General features: G+C 37.5%; 1 protein-coding gene across 1 annotated transcript in view; it reads right to left on the bottom strand.

Moving 5' to 3' along the window:
- Positions 1-7498: 7498 nt before the first annotated feature.
- XRCC4 (X-ray repair cross complementing 4) overlaps positions 7499-20242 on the bottom strand; it is a 291123-nt gene continuing 278379 nt past the window's right edge. Inside the window, exon 8 of the mRNA XM_074360327.1 lies at positions 7499-7587. The gene's annotated coding sequence lies outside the window, so the exon portion shown is untranslated. The remainder of the gene's footprint in view (positions 7588-20242) is intronic.

Here is a 20242-nt window from a genome sequence, read left to right as displayed (position 1 = left end):
TGCCCTCTGTCTTTCTAGTCACTTCTCTCCAAATACCCTTGCTCCTGTGCAGGTAGGTACAAGGATGATCAACAAATCGACTTCCTAGGTGGCTATGCTGAGCTCCACTTCTCACAGACATCCTCAGCTTCTGTGAGTTATTCTCTTTTAGCCTCCGTTTTTCTTCTCCCTTGAGGAGAACAGAGAAAACAGGCAGCTCTCTCCACATACTCAAAAAGTAGTGAAATATAGTGTAGGTGGAAGGCAATACGAAAGAGACTGGTGACGGAAAAACCAGGTTGTCACGTTGTCTGCAAGTGCAGCAGTAAGTATCTCACTGGTGAAAAAAGAAAGGAATTATAAAAGCCTTTCCTCCAGTCTCCTCTGCCATGGCCCCCCCTGGCTTTCTCTCTGTGCCCTTGGGTATCTGTATGTGTGCACGAGTTTCATATCTGAGACCTTTATGTCTTCTTTGAATAAAAAGCTTCCAGGCATTCCAGTGATTACACAATCCCCTACCAAATTCCAGAATTCCTTCTGATTCACAGCATTGTGGCAACTTCATGAAAGTAGGAGAGATCTCGCTATGGTTCAGCAGTAAGGGAAGAGGAACATTGCCAAAGCCCCTGAAAGTTCTGTATTGAAAGGGCAGGTGTTTGATGTGGGGAAGCAATGGGAAGTGAGCAGTAATCTGAGCGCAGACTCAGGCAAGATAAATAGGTTCCCAACATGTCAGGTAGTTCCTGCTCTGGTTTCAGATGGAGGAATTTAATAAGCTTTCAAGTCTTAAAACTCAAGTGACACACAGGATACAAGAAAGAGGCACGGGGGGAGGGTATAGCTCAAGTGGTAGGGTGCACGCTTAGCATGCACGAGGTCCTGGAGGTCCTCACTTAAAATCCCCAGTACCTCCATTAAAAATAAATAAGTAAACCCAATTACATACCCCCACCCCCTACAAAAAACAAGAAAGTGGCATAATGGAAAGTCTGTTAGAACTGAAGTAACAGGAAGGGGGCACAAATCTCAGTTCTACTACATACAAATCTCATGAACTTGAAGCCAACTGACCTGCCTGAGTTTCCTCACTGGCCATATGGGGATAACAAGATCTACACAACAGAGGCGTTAACACCAGGCTTTGATGAGATAACAAAATAAAGCACCCAATAAAGTAGCCAGGCCACCACGTACAGCTGTGTAATCTGTGCACAACATGAATGTCCAGCCAAGCGAATGAGCAGAAGTTGAAAAATTACCCAAGGTCTATTAGTTAAGTCATCGACCTAGCACAGGGCTCCACTGCGTCGGAGGAAGGGACACACTGTCTTCCAGTTCTGACACAGACCTACCACTGAGACTTGTACTGAAGACTCTTATCTTCTCACAGCTGGCCCCTCTTTCTAATTTTCACAATGTGTGTAACACTTTAATAGCCACTAGATAAGTGACTAAATGGAAGACGGTCTTATAACTGGGGCATTTAGGCTACTCTTCCTATGGAGGATAGTTTTCAAGGCAACCACAAGAGCAGGCTCCAAAAGGATGAACTGGTTCAAGTCAAGGACCATCTGCAACTAGACTGGCATTTCTCAGTGTAGATCTTGTGCCACTGCAAAAAATCACTTAGAATTTGTAGCTCTGATACCAATATCACAAGCAATAGCATAAAAATAAAAATATGGGGTTTCATCAGAATTAAAAACTTGTCCTCAAAGGACACCATCAAGAAAATGAAAAGACAACTCACAAAATAAGAGACAATTTGGCAAATCACCTATATGATAAGGAACTTGTATCTAGAATATATCAAGAACTTTTATAACTCAATAATGAAAAGACAATCTAATTTTTAAAAATGAACAGAGAGTCTGAATGGATATTTCTCCAAAGGAGATATATAAGTAACCAGTGAACACAGGAAAAGATCCTCCATATTATTAACCATGAGGAAAATGAGATTCAAACCCACAATGAGATAATACTTCACACCCACTAAGGTGGCTGGAATCAAAGTGTCAGATACCAAATGTCGGTGAGATATGCAGGATTCAGAGCCCCAGACTCTGGTGTTGGGAATGTGAGATGGTGCAGCCACTTTGGGAAACAAAAGGTTGAACATCAAGTTACCCCTTTGCCCCAGCAATTTCACTCCTAGGTATATGCTAGAGAGAAATGAAAACAGATATCCACACAAAAACTTGTATATAAATGTTCACAGAAGCATTATTCAAGACAGCCCAAAGTGGAAATAACCTATATGCCCATCAACTGATGAATAAATAAATAAAATATGGGACCTCCATATAAAAGAATATTATTCAGCAATAAAAAGGACTGAAGTACTGATACATGTATGCTACAACATGGTTGAACCTTGAAAACATTGTGCTAAGGAAAAAGCCTGACACAAAAGACCACATAATGTATAATTCCACTTACACAAAATATCCAGAAGAGGCAAATATATAGAGACAGAGGATAAACTAGTGCTTTGCCTGGGGCTGAGGAGCATGGGGAAATGGGGTTGACTGCTAACAGGTATGGTGTTTCTTTCTCTGGTAATGAAAATGTTCTGGATTATGTTAGTGCTGAGGGATACATAACCCTGTGAATATAATTAAAAGTATTTAATTGTACACTTTAAATAGGTGAACTGTATGGTATATGAATTATATCTCAAAAGATGTTCCCCCCCAAAAAAGTTAAGGTATATTAAAAAAATTACTTGGGATGCTTGTAAAATTGCAGGTGCCTGGGCCCTTCTTCAAACTCATGAAAGTGGAATGTCTGTGACTGAAATCCAGGAATATGCAATCTAAACAAGTACACTGGGTCATTCCCACATGTATTAAGTTTGTCAACAACACAAACAGTTTGTCCTACAAATGAATTGTATATATTTGTGTTGCAGTTTCGGCTGGGAGATTTTTCATTGTAATATATGTGCATTTGAAATCCAACAGTTGAGAAATGGTTTGAATAAAAAAATTCTTTTCTCAGTGTTAATAATTAAAGGCAACTAAGTGGAAGATTGTGCCTTTCTAGTGTTCTCATTAGTGTGCTCAATGTTAAAAGTAAAGGTAGTGAAAGAAAAACCAAGTCAAAATTCATGGTAGAAATTTCTATTAACACTTGTCCCCACAATCAAGAAGGATCTCTGGAAAGAGTCTAAAACTTGGGTGATCTAATTTCTACTTGCCCCACGACTATCCACCATTGGGATGAGATTTCGTGTTCCACATCTCAAGTCTAACCATTCTTTTTACAGTGTTTGCTAAATCAGAACAGAAGTTGGTGATGACGGAATGCTAATTTCAACTGCAGGACACAATAGATATTAAAATATAAAATTTTCATATGAAAGGTCTTTTACTCTTGGATTGCATAACTGTCTTTATATTTGTATAGAATGTTTGTATTTATAGTGTCAGTATTTATGAAGTTACAAAGTTAGCATTCACCAGTCACTTAATCCTTGAACTATCCCTGTGTAGTATACATGGAAGACAGTAAGAGGCCCTCTGGCAGAGACTTCTAGGTGCTCCCTATGTTAAAAATGTAGCCAGGATTTGTTTTCATCAGGTATTGTTAAGACAGTAGGCATGGAAATGATTGTCATGAAAGAAGAAGTTTGTACTCACAGATCCCTAGAAATAGATGCAGGCCATGCCACACAGAGCCGCATGGGGAAGGACCAGGGATGCTCAAAAGCCAGAAAAGGAATGAGAGAAGAATATGGCCCAAAGCCCTTTTTTGAGGGGTGGGGAGTAGGGGAAGGTATGAGCAAGACTGGGTAGGTACACTGAGTAAATTTGGGATGGATAGTTTAAATAGTTTTGGTGGGCTCTGGGCTGTAGAGGTGGTCCCTAGTTGTCTGGTCTTTGTGGGAAGATTTAGGGTAGGTGTTAGCTTGGTGTGTGAGAGTTTGATAAAGGAGATGGCTGGGGGTGTGGGCTCTGAATTGGTTGATTTCTGAGTTGAACGTGTGCTCATCTCTAGGAATTACCTACCTCCAGGAGGGGCATTCTCTCCAGGATCAAGGCCCAGACTGCCTGAGCATCAAGAATGTAGAAGATAAGGAAACACAGTCAGTGCACTTCCCCCAATGAATCGTCTGTCCTTCTTTCATAGTGTACTTGGACCATCACTGCTGGAAATATGACATTTCCCAGATTCTCTTGCAATCAGGAAGGGCCGCAGGACCAAATTTTGGCCAATGTGACACGAGGGGAAATGATGTGAGCAACGTCTAGGCTGTGTCCTTCAAGGATGGCAACCTGGCCCCTCTTCCCTCCTTCCTTTGTCCTGCTGCCTGAAATGTAGATGTGGCACTTAGCCTTCTTGGATCATGTGCGTAAGGACAACAGCTGAGGGGTGGCAGAGAGGCAAGAGAGAAGGAGCTGGGTCCTGCAGCTCTGCCATGCTAGCGTTCACCTGCTTACATTCAAAGAATCAGATTGTCCCACGAGACAGGAATCAACTTACGGCGTGTTAAATCACTCGAATTTTGAGCCTTCGTTACAAAGATTCAACCTACATCCCAACCCAGAAAGTCGAGCTGCCATGTACAGTTGTGCAAGCATCTTTCACACTGCACCGTGCATAGCCTCTGTGCTGCACATGGCAGCCCTCAACACAGTCCCATTTCTCCAGTGAGGACAGGCTCAAAGAGGTCAGGCCACACCTTCAGTAAACACTAGATCCAAAGCTCTGTAGGGATTATAGAATTTACAGAGGATAATATGCCAGTTTCATTACAAAATCAAATAGAGTAACACATCAACCTTCTTAGGCAAAAGATAAAATATACGTTAAGTACTAGAATTCAATATTTACGTACTTAGAAACGGAGAGCATTCTGCTGAATGTTGTTCAATGTATTCCGAAGAAGAGGCTGTCTCCTTAAATTCCATAGCTGAAGTGACAGGCTGTGCACAGGGGCAGTTAACGACGCCTGGATGCGCAAGTCTATCATTTGCATGCATTAAGATGGAAATGGGGCTTCCGTATTTTACTTATATGTGCCCGTGAAGTGATTGCACTTCCCAAGATCCCTTTGTACTCATGATTACTTGATTTGTGAACCAAATGAGTGGTTTGAGGATGGAAATAGGTATACAGTGACTCCATTTGGGAGGTCCAATTTTGACATGAATGACTAGAGGCTTTTTTTTATGAAAGAAAGAGTAGATACTGGATTCAAATGAAGTTTCTTTAGAAGATTTGATACTTGGGGATTCGTTCATTTGAAATGTCCAGTCTGATTTTTGGTACTTAGAATTGCACTTTAATTGGGAGATGTAGTTAAGTGATGATTGACATAATTAATTTGTAATAAGAAAACCAGTACAGGGCTGGGTCAAGATGGCTGAGTAGTAGGACGCCTAGCTCACCCTCTCCCACAAATATAGCAAAATCTACACCTACAAATCACACAGAATACCTATGGAGCTTTGGCAGCATATCTCTTATATTGGAAATACAAGGAAACCCTCACAAAATCAATAAACAACAAGTTTATACAGCACAGGCAACTATATTCAGTATCTTGTGTAATCTATAATGAAAAAGAATATGAAAAGGAATATACATGTATGACTGAAACACTATACTGTACACCAGAAATTGACATAATATTGTAAACTGACTATACTTTAGTTAAAAAAAAAAAAAGAAAACAAGTATAAAATATCATTTTTATCAGTAGGATATATCATCAACTCTGCAGCAGTAAGAAAAATATTGTCAAAAATTTTATATTTAAACGGATTCTAACAACACCCAGCAATTATCTGCCAGTTGCTCTAAAACACACGTGCCTAATAGTAGCAATCGCAAAATTGAATTTTGCCTCCACAGACCTGAGAGATACTTTTCTAAAAAAGACCCTAAAATTTGCACTTTAATTCACAAATGTTCCCCTTTCTTGAAAAGTCACATTTTTTTTCCTCTTGTGCAAGTGTGTTCCATTGGAGATGAAATGGTTTTAAAAGCAAGCATTCTTTATTGATTCAGAAGTTTTCCTACCCTAACTAGTGCTGCCTTACTGTAAACAAAATACTACCATATCTACTATACCACAAGTTATAATTAGTAGGAGTGCTTTCAAATGCTCTCATATTGCTGGAAAATGAGCTTTTTGTTTGCAAGGCTGAGATGGTCTCCGGTCTCCCTGAGAGCAAGAAGGGAAGCGAGAGGACTTGTGACCTGAGGTGAAAGTCCCGGGTGGTGCTGGGTTCACGTGGCTGCTGGTGGCCGGCACGGGCCAGTGTCATTAGCCATCTTGAAATAATTATTTTGGAACAACTGTAACCTAAAATGTTGGATAAAGTAACATTCAAAAAGTTTGCAGCCAGCAATAGTTTTTACGTTGAATGGGACAACTACCATTGGGTTTTAGAAAGGATGTTCTTGGTTAAAGTAAATGCACAAGGCTGGCATTGATTTCTAACTTCTATCCTGGTGACAAATCTAATACTTACACTATCTTCCTGTCATGGAAACCAAAATACTTTGTTTCCAGAGGAGTTTCTGTTTAAAAGATACAAAAGATGCTACAGTCTTAGGTGAGCTCTAAATTTCTTTCATTCCAAATATGATTATGATAGTAATAAAAATAATAATACAATAATAAAAATAATAGTCATAAGGGCCACCAATCGTTGAGTATTTAATATAAGCCAAACAAACCTTCATAATAATCTTGAAAAGTAGGTATTATTATTCTAGCTTTACAGAAGAGAAAACTGACTTCAGGCAGCCAAGATATGACTGATTCCCTCTGCTACTTCCATGTACAACCTACCATATACGTCTCTATACAGTTTTTGGAAGAGACAGAGAAAGGGGATGAGGGCAGAGAGAGGCAGAGTGAGATTACAGGAAGCAAACTCATATCTGTCTTATGAGAGACTGGCAGTGTGGATTTATTGTGCCATATTTTGTTTTTATTCTCAGACCTGAGATACTATGCGGTTCAAAGCAAAACTTGCTCTAGGGAAAAGTTGCACTGAATTTCCGAAGAATAAGTACACTTTAACTTTCCTAGGAAGTTCTGAACTGTTGAGATAGGGGGCCGCTAGTTTTTCCTTCTTTTTCTGTTCTAAACTGAAGCTGAACAGAACAGGGAATGCTCTACTCCCACCCTCTTAAAAAAAAAAAAAAGGAGGGAAGCGTGTGGCAAAACTACTTATCACATTTAAGTGGCCTCAGACTTAGCTGAGTGCTCTGTAAATCCTTACCATCCCGGACATGATGATAAACTCTGTTCTGGGGACATATTATTTTGATTTTGATAATTTGTCTTCTACCTCATTCAGTTTTACGCAAGAACACAGAAACATCAATTGGTGTTTTGTTCCATTGCTTTTACTGAATTAAATGCTTCTTTTTTACCTTTTTTTTTTTTTCCTTTACCATGCTTCAAAGTAACACGACTTGATAGCATCAGCCTTGGGTACTAGCCCTTACAGATAGAAATGTTCTTGAAGTAAGCTCAATAGGACTTTTTGTAATAACTTACCCATGTTCTCAGACTCCTATCAGTCCCCGAGGTAGTCATAATAAACACGAACTGAAGCTTCAAAATCTTCAGGAAATTCTTGCCTTAAAAAAAAAACAACAACTGTCTTTGGAGGTTTCTCTAAAGTTAATGCAATGTTTACAAATTGAGTCTATAATCTATAAAAATAAAACCAGAAATTATTTTAAAAGATAACTAAGAAACCTCTGTTTATATGGCACTAACAATTAGACTTAAAGTTGTCCAACAAAAGAAAGAGTGATTTCATAAGAAAAAGATTCCGTAGGGAAAAATGACCATTGTAAGTTTTGGCATTTCAAATGCTCCATTTTCCTAATTAAAGAGAAAGTGAGATTTAGAAAAGCAATTTATGACGTTTTCATAAAAGTATAAAGTTTGTAAAGCACGTTTAATAGACGTCAGTTTATTTATGAAAATATCTTTAAGGTTATCTTTTTGCCATGTAAAATTTAGTTTACCAGGAAAAGTTTAGTCCAGACCCAGATTTATTTTTGTTTTACTGATATACCACTTAGAGATACCACGCACTTAGCAATCCTAGGTCACACATTGTGACCTAAAGTGTCTGCTGGAGCTAACCTCCTCAAGTTCATCTACTTTTTTTTAACCTCTTGGTCACAAAGCACAATGGGTTTCATGTTTAATTCTGGACATTATAATGGCCTAATGGACATTTTTCCTGTCCCAGAAATTTCCAACTCTAGTATAGATGATTTTTCTTACAACAAATTAACTTAAAAGGTAATTTCCTTGTGGCTTCTACCTTTGAAAACATTTGTTTTTTCATAACATCCTGCTTGTCATCATATATGTTGTTTCTACAGCATGTAAACTTATTTCCTGATTTCTCATCTCGGTTTATCTGGAAAATCTGACCAAATTTTCAAGACCTTGATTAAGCTTTAGTACTCCATGAAGTTTTTCTGAAGTAGTCCCTCTGCTCAACCCACCTCATCCTCCTACTGCCTGTTACAAGAGGTAGCTACCATCAATTGTACACACTTCCATTATTACATTGATCCCAGAATGCTACAATTCATACGTTACATAAGGCTGTAAAGCAAGGATCATGGTTTTTGTTGTTTTGTACTTGTATCCCAGATTTCTGGAACAGTGCTTGATATCTAGATAGCCTGAAAAATTATTTGGTGAAAAAGTAATGATGAGAAAGAACACGTCTGATTTCTATTTCAGAGGTATTTTGATTTTCTTCTCAGTCCTCAAAATGAAGTAAGATCATTAGTGCACCTATTTTGTCACCACTGAAAAATTATTCATAGACATATAAAAGTTGAAATAGCAATAGATTGCCTGGGTTTGAAACATGACCTCACCATTTTACTAGCCAAATAAACTTGGGAAAGCTTAATGATACCCTATCCCCAAAAAAGAAGTCTTCAATCTACTCACCTGCAAAATAGGGATTATTGTACTATCTACCTCACAGAGTTCTTGTGGGTGTTGAAGGATAATAATGCACACAGAGGATTTTGCTCGAGTCCCAGCACATGGGAACATTTCTTATAAACGACCAATTATCAGGCTAGTGTCTAACAATCTATTTTCATTTTTTAAAGCTGAGGAATAAATCCTTACTTTGTGATGGTTCCTCCCCCTCCTCCTTCCTCATCTTTTCCTCCTCTTCCTCCCCCTCCTCCAACAGCTTTATTGAAATATGAGTGATAAACATTCTAATGGGTCCAGAGTTGCAAGATGAAAAAGCAGTGTACCCAGTCAATTGTAAGAACTTAATTAGTGAAGATGGTGGTCAATTCAGTTTGGGTAGCTGAGAAACCCAGTTATACATCAGCTGAACTGCAAGCGAGATTTCTAAGGACTTTTCACTTTATTATACCTTACTTCTGATGCGGTTTATCAAGCAGTTCTTATTAAACAGGGTTTGTAAAGAATGTGCTTGCCCTAGGCACTCTGGTGGCTGATTAACAGATGCCACATTATGTTTTCTGGTGTCAATAGGGTGGTTGTCTGTTCAGAGTATATTTCCTGGCTTTGGAGAGTTAGTGCAAGTTAAATGCAGCCCTCCAATAACTCAAAAGGAAGGTCAAACCTGAGACACTCTGATCTGGGCCACTGGCTATCCTCTTCTGGGAAGTCACAGAGAGATGAGTTCATGGACTTCTGGAACTGAGGGTTCTAATTAGTGCACATTTTAGTATCCATTCCTCTCATGGTATCCTTCCATATTTATATTGTTTCAAATGAAAGTCAATTCAGATGAGAAAATTATTCTAGCCTTTGGGTCAAACAACTGACACACACACACATCTGAGGTCGTGGGGGTGGAAAATGGCAGCCCCTCAGGGGAACTGAAGTGGTTCCCAGAAGGTTGAGCAATCTCTTAGGTGAGCCTGTCACAGGTGGCGGGTGTCCTGAGGCAAAGAGAAGGCCCTGACTACAAGGTGATCATTTCTGATAAATCCCTGCAGTGCAGGTTCAGACTGGGCATGGACCTGGGCAAGTGAAATACCCTCACTATGTGTAAAAGGCCTGTAAATAAATGTGCCCACATTTCAAGAGTTTTGAACATTAATTTTTTGGATCCAAAGGTCCTGAAGTGAGGCAAAATAAAAGCAACAGTAAAGGGTGAAGAGTGAGAAAGAGAAAGCTCAGGGATGTAGGCTGAAGTCTTTCAAAACTACGAAGTCAATGTTTCAACATAATTATTGAAAAGTCAATTATTTTTTCCCTACTTTTGTATTGTAATAAAATACACATACCATAAAATTTACTTTTTAAATAAGCACTTTAAGTGTACAGTTCAGTGGTATTAAGTACATTCACATTATTGTGCAACCATCACCACCATCCATCCCTAGAGCTCTTTTTTATTCTACAAAACGGAAATTCTATACCCATTAAACAGTAACTCCTTATTTTTGTGTTCCCTAGCCCCCTGCTCCCAGGCCCTGGCAACCACCATTTCTGTCTCTATAAATTTGACAATTCTATGTACCTCACATAAGTAAAAATGTCTATCTTTATGCCAGCAACATACTGTTTCAATTACTGTAGCTTTGTAATAAGTTTTGAGATCAGGAAATATGATTCCTCAAGCTTTGTCCTTCTTCAAGATTTTCTGGCTATATGGAACCCCTTGAGATTTCATACGAATTTTAGAATGGATTTTTCTATTTCTGCCAAAAAAAGGTATTGGAATTTTGATAGGGATTGCATTAAAGCTGTAGATTTCTTTGGGTAGACTGACACCTTAACAATATTATGTTTTCCAATCTATGAACATGGGATGTCTTTCCATTTATCTATGTTTTCTTTACTTCAGCAATGTTTTGTAGATATCATTGTACAAGTCCTTCACCTCCTTGGTTAAATTAATTCTTAAGTATTTTATTATTTTTGATGCTATTGTAAATAGAATAATTTTCTTAATTTTTTTTCAGATTGTTGTTAGTTTAAACACCAATATTAATACTTAATATAGAAACAAAATGGGTATCTATGGCCACAGAAATAACTTGTATCTAAAATAAGAGTCAATTCACAGAGCATGAACTAAAGCCAAGTGGAAGAAAATACACTATTAGCTTACTTAGGTACCTCAGGTTGAAATAATCCAAAGTGATTAGACTGTGTGTTGAGTGCCTCCTCCCTCTTCTTTCTTTTTTTTAATTGAAGTGTAGTCAATTTACAGTGTTGTGTTAATTTTTGGTGTACAGCATAGTGATTCAGTTATACACACACACACACACACGTATATGTTATATATGTACATATACATATATATATTCCTTTTCATACTCTTTTTCATTATAGGCTATTACAAGGTAATGAATATAGTTTCCTGTGCTCCTCTTTTACTTCTGAGGGTTATAATACTGGCTGGCTGGCTGGCTAGCTGAATGGCTGGATGGAATCAAGATACAAGAAAAAAATATCTCTACATTTAGTAGCTATGACTCCTCCAAGTTTTTTTCCTAAGACTGCTTTATCAACTTGAAATTGACCAAATTAACCTAATCATTTCCCCTAAAGATTTTAAGTAGTGTAAGCAGAGGTGGTTTACCATTAGAGATACATGTGTGGTAGATAACAGTAAGAAAAGCAAACTTTAGGTTCATAACCCACTTGGATATAACTAGTACTGTGATGGTAAGTGTTTAACAACGGGCTCTCTGGATAGGAGGTGCAGGATCCCTGATTTATAGGGATTCCCAGTTTTCATGGCTTAAATATTCTCACCATGGCCAATTAATGTGGTGTTACTGAAAGAGTTCCTGGGAAGAGGCGCACACAATTGTCCCCATGCTGGCGGAACAAGCCTGGTCCAGCTCATCAGCGGATACAACTGAACCACTGTTCCAATGTGAACCAGGTACACATTTTCTGCAAGAAATACAGCTTCCCCCTCTGACATCCTCATATGAAGATGCCTGCTTTCCCAATGCCCTCTACCTTGTTCGTATGGGTCTCCTAGATGCTCTGCTCTAAATCCCAAGTTTAAGCCCATACTTCTTATCTTTCTAATATAGGCTATTTAAAAAGCACAAAAAATAAATTCTTGTCTCAATACATACACTTTACAGGAAAATATTCATATAATAAAAGAAATATTACTAGCCATGCCACTCTTCAGAGATAACCACTGCAAATTTTTGATGCATAGCTTCTTAGATATTTTTATTTACATATTTCGATATATATATATATATATACATTTTTAATATATTTCATATATTTATAAGTGCATAAAATAACAAAAATACTATACGCATATAATGTTTTCTGTTCATTTTTAGCTTAAAAATATAATTTTAAAAATGTTGAAATAACTGAGGGCTATGAAATTAAAAGGGGAGGTTATGTAGTAGAATGCAGAGAATCCAGACTAGTTTCTTAGGACACTAATTCCATTAACTATGTCTTGGAAAAAGGATTCCTTGATCCCATAAACATTAAATACTAACCTTCCTTTTGAAAATCCATAATGTTTTTGTGTCTTAAAGACTCTAAGTGGTCCTATAGTATGTTTTATTCTGTGTTCACTGAGTAAAACTATTTAAATACTAATGTCATTAATATAATAATAATAAAGGAAAAATCATTTGAAAAGGACTTACATTTCATGAAATATTTTTCAATGAACATTTTTAAAAAAATGCTTTAGCTTGTGTCTGGATGTACGATGACTCAGTAATCCAGTCCCCTGCTATTGGTTGTTTAGGTGCGGTCTGCTGAAGCCAAAGCTGGGACAGACATTTCAGTCGCAGGTAGCACAGGTGTGCACATTTTACATTTCCCTCTAGAAGTTTACTTGTTTAGTGCAACCGCTTCTCTGTACCCTCAGAAATGTCAGATAGAATATTACTTTTAGTCTACATGAATCTGCCATGTGATAAATAGTGTTTATTTTCCTCTTAATAAGTATGTCTTTGACTGATAATCTGACACTCCATCTTCAGGCTCAACAGGTGAAAACTTCGTTATTGTTTTTGTTTAGGTTTGGTTTGATTTGTAGATTTGTTTGTTTTATGTATTTATTTATGTATTGGCCATTGCCATTGTTACTACTAGCATTGGTTAAGTGGGAATAAAAACCTGCTGGTTGAATTGCTAGAAACATATGTCATTGATATGGAGATAGAGCAAAGAGCTTGCCGTTACAGGAAAAAGCAGAGACAAAAATGACCGTATGCTTGCATTCTGCTTTCAAACATGACAGTTTCTTAAAGGCACTTAAATGGTTGGAAAGTAGCTGAAATTACTGAAGAAATAGTAAAGCTTGCTATTATTTAAATATAAATTATTAAAAATTTAAATTAAAAAATGTAACGCATTTAGTAACCTAAATTCAATTAATATGTGTGTTAATGAATAAAGATTAGTGAATAAAAAGCAGCTGAATTTCACCTTAAATGTTGTAATACATAATTTATCTTCAAGAAACCTAGAAGCCTTTTGGAAAACTTGGAAATTTTTTGTCAGGAAACAGTTCTGCTTGAAAATCACTGGTTCATGCTGCTTATGTTTTATGCTTATTTTCTGTATTTTTCCTGAGGGTTTGTTTTTCTTAAACCTATCTTACTTTTCTACTTTGAAAAACATTATAATTTAAATGCTCCTTCATTTAATTCCCTCAAAAATGGATAGCTCCTTCATATTTTTAAAATTAAAAACTAAATCATGAAGTTGAAATTAGAGGAAACACATAGAAAGTTTATTTAAAAGTGCATGGTCAATATTGAAATAAAGCTACCTTGAACTTCAGCACTCTTCGCACATTACTAGGAACTTGTTTATTTGTAACAGCATGGAATAATGAATAAACTATAGATATAGAGGAGAATGAAATAGTAATTTCATTGAAAATCGCACAAATCCCATGTTCCAAAATTGAAGTTATTGGTAAGATAAAAACCTGCCGCTGTAGTCAGCCTTGTCTGAGACCACTAGTTTTTCAAATAACTTTCGAAGCTCCTAAATTGAGGTTTTAGTTTAGTAAGAAAACAATAGAGCAAAATAGTTGAACTACACAAGTATTATCATGTGTCTGTAAGATTGTTAGTAATGTGTGTTGGAGAATACTTTTCTAAAATAAAATTTTAAAATTGAGCACAACTGCATGGTAGACATTCTAAAAATTGATAAAGTATGTGGTAACAATATGACTGAACAATTTTTAATGATGTTATATTTTTTGTTGACCACAGTGGTCATACATCTGTAAAAGCCCTATTAACCAGTAAGACTAGATGAGTTCTTGGATACTTTCAAATATCTCTGTAATCTACAAACTGGCTATTATTATACATGCAGGAAACAGAAGATAAATTTCTGTTTAAACAGTCAAATGATATACAAATGATATACACAATATTTTTTCTTCAGCCTCTAGATAATTTTTCAGGGGTCTAAACATTGTGTCCAATTGCTAATCTGTAAAATAACTCTCAATACACAATTTTCTATATATTTTCAGACTCAAGGATGTCAAAAGATCTGAAAACCCTTCAGTTAAACACACATATATACACATACACATACATACAATAACCCCACCCGAGAAGGTTTTCTTTTGATTAACCTAGCATTTTCCAAATTTAACTTCTTGATGCTAAGACCCCTGAAGGCATAGCGTGTTCCTAGTGCCTATCAAAGTATCTGGCACATAGAGATGTTAATAAGTATCAGCTGAATGAATGAATGGATGGATGGATGAACAAATGAAGTTTGGGAAACCAACAACTAAATCTGTTTGGTGTTTCACATAGGATATATTCATAAATGTAATTCTAAAGTGAAATGTGTTTTGACATCTGAAACAACCCAATAATATGAGTATCCTTTGCAGCCTTCAAAGTCTAGTATAAGTCTCATTCCCTCCGAGATTCTTTCTCTTATTACTCTAGTTGTCATCAGTCTTCTTCTTCTTTGAAATTTTATGGCACTTTTAGTCTCTATCACATAATTTAGCACTGAATCATATACTGTCCTATAGAATTCACTATAGCATCCTTAATTTATGACTATTTGACTTCTGGCTATGCACATGTCTGGTGCTCTGTGATTATAAGTTTCATATGATAACAAACATGCAGCACAAAAAGAAGCCTCTCACTATTAGTAATCATTGTATGATTAATAACTGTAAGGCCCTTTAAATTCATGAGGTTCATTTAAAACTATTCTCTCATTTGGTTTCACAATAATGGTGGGTTGATATGAGTGCAATTATCCCCATTTTATAGATGGAGAAACTGAGAACTAAAGAAGTTAAGTAATGTTCCAATGATTTAGATATTCATTAGATTAAGGACAAAACCTTAGCATTTAATGACATCCAAAGCCCATTTACTTGCTTCCTGGTCTGTTTTCTGACTTGTACGAGGCAAGGCAAGCCTTCTTCCTTCATTCAGAAATTATCCAGTTCTCCAGTCTTTTTGCCCTGAACAACCTTTTCCCCAGACTCTAGTTTCTAGACAATTAGTGGTTCAAGAGGCTGAGGAGAGAGAGAGGAAGAAAGAGGAAACAGAGAGAAACCTGAGAGAAGCATAGAGAGGGAAAGATGCTGGGAAGCAGAGGCCCAGACTGGAGGATGTGAGCCCTGTCTGGCCAGCAGATGTGTTTTGTTTGGCCATCACAGAGCATTTTATAAAAAAGTGAATTCATTGCCAACTTTTAAAATGGCAAGTGCTCTCATCTATATTTTTGGCTTCTCTTGAAAATACAAGACGAATGGCCAATTAGGTTCAAATTTCTGCATGGTGACAATTGCCTACAGCTGAGTAGTAGCTGCTCCCTTAAGTTGGAGTGTGTGCCCTCTAGCGTACCCCAGTCCCAACCCTTTCCTATCTGACTCCAGGCAGCGTCACTCTTCCAGCCTCTTCAGGGATTTGTTTGGCGTCTGTCTCATCTACATAAGGAAATAAGACAGGTTTTATTGTATCGCTGTCTCCGACTTTCTATCAGTATCCTCAGCTTTAATGGGTTTAACTATGCAAATCCTAATCAGAGGGCTACTTGAAGTCAAAATCTTTTTTAGACAAATAAATTCATTCATTGGACAAATATTTATTGAGTGCCTACTATATACCTAGCATTGTTTAGGAATCAATCTCATTGCTTCAGAGGTACAACTTAGATTTCCCTTAAGATGACTAATGATTATGATTACAAACAATATCTGATAAAGTGTGAGTCTTATGTCTAGGACACAAATGCTTTCAATTACACACATTCAGAATCAAATTTCAACAACAATTTGATCATCAAATCCAAGCATAGCTTTAGGGATTCCAAAATGATGAAGTAACATTGTGGTAGATCAAAGGATTGGTTTGAATATTTTAAAGATTTGTGAACTTGTTTTCTCATTTGTGTTACATATAGGAGAAACAGTACAATTTTTAAATTAGGTTTGCCTCAAGAAGCCAGACACACTTCAGTCTGAGAGTAACAGATGAACCAAAGCTTATCCCCTAATTCCTTTAGGTGTTACCCAGAACTTGGAAAAAAGGGGGGGAAAAAAAGTAAGAGCAAAGCAGACACACCTGGATAAATTCCTGTAAATCTTTTTATTATCCCCAGACATCTCTTTGAACTTGCTATCACACTCCCCATAGAAACTCTACTGAATTTCATTAATCCTGTGTGGCTATACCTTTAATTTCTGATTCATTACAGTAGAGGTAAGGCAGAAATTATGGTAAGTAAAACGAGACCATCAAAAGGTTTTATGTTAATTGGTTACCACATGTATTAATATCTTGTGGCTGTCACAACAAATTACTACAAACTTAATGGTTTAAAACAATAGAAATTTATTTTCTCACAGTTACGGACTACAAGTCTGAAATTGAGTTGCTAGCAGGGCTGCTCTCCCTCTGAAGACTCTAGGGTTGGACCTTCCTTGCCTCTTCCAGCTTCTTGTGGTACCAGGGGTTCCTTGGTTTGTGGCTGCAAATTTTAAATACCTGCTTCTGTGTTCACACAGCCTTTTTTTCTGTGTGTGTATCTTCTCTTCTGTCTCATAAGGATACTTGTCATAGGATTTAAGGCCCACCAGGGTAATCCAGGATAATCTCACTTTAAGATCCTTAAGTTAATTACATGTGCAAAGACTCTTTTTTCCAAATAAGGTCACATTCCCAGGTTCTGGGGGTTAAGATGTGAACACATTTTTTTTTTTTTTTTTGTCAGTGCACGATTTAACAGAGTATACCACATATCACTGTTTGAGATTTTGATACACCTGTTAGAAACATTTTTACAGATGTACTATTTATACTTAATGTGGTGCTCATGATTAATTCCATAAACGGTTTAGCATCAAGTCCTCGGTCAACAACACAAGCCTTAATTCTGCCATTATTTCTATAGAAAAAAGTAGATTGATTTATGACATGGCTTTATTTAAACGTTAGTTTTGCCATTCATATAATGTTGTAAGCTCCGAGAATCCAAGAACTGTGCCTTATATTTATTTCTATTTTCTACTCAACACCTAAGGTAGCCTAGTGCATATAGACAGATATTTATTGCATGCCTGTTGATTAGTACATTCATTTTGAAATTAATCTTTGTCCCTGATCTCTGTAGTGATTTTGCTAAGGCTATGAATGTACCAGAGGAACAGAGCAGCTTTTGTATGATAACAGTATATTTTCCTTTGGAGGCGGGGGGTGAAATCTTGACCAAGGCTAGCTCTAGGCTTGTAATTTCTCATTCCTCTCCCCACACCCTACTGAGTCCTTTTTATTTGGCTGTTTAGATTGACCTACATACCTGCTCCTAGAAGGTACAGGTAAAAAGAGAAAGCCTGAAAAGTCTGTTCAAGAGCGAGGTTCAAGAATATGGCTTAGAAATCTTGACAAAATCCTTTTGAGTGATTTAGTTAGGACTGAGGCTCTACAGGATTGCCACCAGGGAATAGGTCTGTAGAACTCGGGGAGACTGCATTAATACCTTGGTCAGAACTGTTTTGTTTTGTCTTGTTTTTATTTATTTATCTTTAGTGAAGTACAGTCGGTTTACAATGTGTTAATTTCTGGTGCAGAGCATGGTGATTCAGTTATATATATATAACTTTATATATATAATTCCTTTTCATATACTTTTCATTCTAGGCTATTACAAGGTATTGAATATAGTTCCCTGTGCTATAAAGTAGGACCTTGCTGTTTAGGTTAGAACAGTTTCGAACAATTATCTTGAAAGGAAGGAAGGGAGTCAGGAGGGAAGATGGGAGAGAGCTTTAGTTTGAATAGATATTAGGATCAATAGAAAAGTAATTTTTAGGCTCAGAGAACTTCCAAAGCTTTTTTTGAGACACAGTAAGAGATGTCAGAGAGAGAAATTAAAAGTCTGTAGAGAAGTGAAGAAATGTTGCACTGGGTTGTTGGTTGTACGAAACAGAAATTAAATGATCAGAGTGTCATGAGCTGGCTGGAGGCACTTAGTGGCAGTGGAAAACTAATGAAAAGGGGGAAAAAGTGTAGAGAAGGCTGTAGAAATACAGAGCCTAGTGTTGCAATTATAGTATGAATAGCTGGGCAATCTGGGGTCGCTGGAAGGAATCATTAGCGCTGGTTAAAGGAATACGTTTCTGCTGCTAAAATAATAAAATTCCTTAGAGGCATCAGAAGCTGTGTTGAATATTGGTAGCAATCCTCTTGATATTTCATTAATTAACCAACATCACCTTCTCCTAAGCTTCTTTGAACCTCCACTGCCAGAACTCACAGATATTTTTTCCCGGAGAAAGAAAACCAAGTGTAATCATATCCTTTTGTTCATTCTAAGTAGAGGTCACTTAGATTTCCTTCAACTCAGTGAAAACATTAACCAGGCGAAGATTCCACTTCACACTGAAATAACTACTAACTCAAATCCCTAAATTAGCCTCAAAACAGTTTACCTTTAAACACACACACACAAATCGCAAAACTCTGAGCCTTTGGTCAGGTTCTGGGCGAAAGACTGGGCTCTGTACAGACCGTCTGCTTGGGAGACGTGTGAACTCTACTACCCCTTTTCTGTGTGTCTGGCCACGGCGTCTCTGAACGCTCAAGGACTGTTTTCAAACCGAACTGATAAGAGACTAAAAAAGATCCAGTCTGAGTTTGCTGGACCTTATCTTTTTCCCCTAAAATGCCTACCACACTCTAAATAAGAAACACAAATAGGTAGAAATTCAATCAAATGGGGTCAAAATAAATACACTTTTTCTTACCAAAATGAGTATTTCTGTTATTGTTTTAGAAAGCAAAAGCAGTTCCAAGGTTGAGATGTTGTCAGGTGGAGGAAGGAGAAACTACGGGTAGGATCCATCAGCCAGAGAGAACAAAGCTCCCTCTTGTTCCGGTGGGAAGGGCACCGGTGAGGAACATGTCCACTAGGTGGCGATTCATCTCCTACATTAGTCCTAAGATCGAAGAACCCATCTGCTAAAGCATTGTGATGGGTGTGAGAAAGGTACATATGGATCCTTTGCCTTAAAAATGGCTTTTCTAGGAAAATCAGTTTTGAATAATGGTGAGAACAATGCAGATCTCCATTTTAGGGTGAAAACTGGGCTCTGTCATTATGGAACATTTCATAATTAACTTTCGGAGTATCAAGCAGAGTTGAAGAATTTTGAAGCTGAAAGTAATCTTTGAGATCATCCCAATGATCAGCCTTGCCTTGCAAGTGAAGATACTGAGAACCAAGGATAGCAAATCACTTGCCTAAGTTTATAGTATTAGTGATAGATCCAGAATTAGACTCCATGTCACTTGAGTCATCCTGGTCCAGGTTAAAAGCTTTCATCAATAAATGTACGTATAGGCATGTTAAGTTCTAGGCACAAATCTGGATGTTGTGGGTGCAGAAAAAGGCACCTGTCTTAAATCAGCCCTTAGAGTTGGAGAAACAAATGATCTCATGATTATAACAACACAGACAGTGACTTAAACAATGACCAGTGATGAGGCCTGCCTGGTGCTCAGAGCAGAACATGTCATATGACGAGGCAGGGGTAGGCCTGAGAAAAGTGAGGCAAGGCTGAGTGTGTGGGAGAGGAGATCAGTTCAGAAGTTGGTCACGGACTCCAACGCAGGCAAAGGGGAGATAGTATGAGCCAGGAGTTTGGTTACAAATGGAACACATAAGTGCCAGAAGTTAAGAGCAAGCCTGTGCCGTCACCAGACTAGCTGCAGGGCCCATGCTGGAGGCAGATGCTGCACAAGTCAAAGCCCGGGA

Source organism: Camelus bactrianus, chromosome 3 (genome assembly GCF_048773025.1).
Source record: "Camelus bactrianus isolate YW-2024 breed Bactrian camel chromosome 3, ASM4877302v1, whole genome shotgun sequence".
NCBI lineage: Eukaryota > Metazoa > Chordata > Mammalia > Artiodactyla > Camelidae > Camelus > Camelus bactrianus.
The sequence above is the reverse complement of the archived record's forward strand: the minus strand, read 5'-3'. Positions and strand labels throughout refer to the sequence as shown.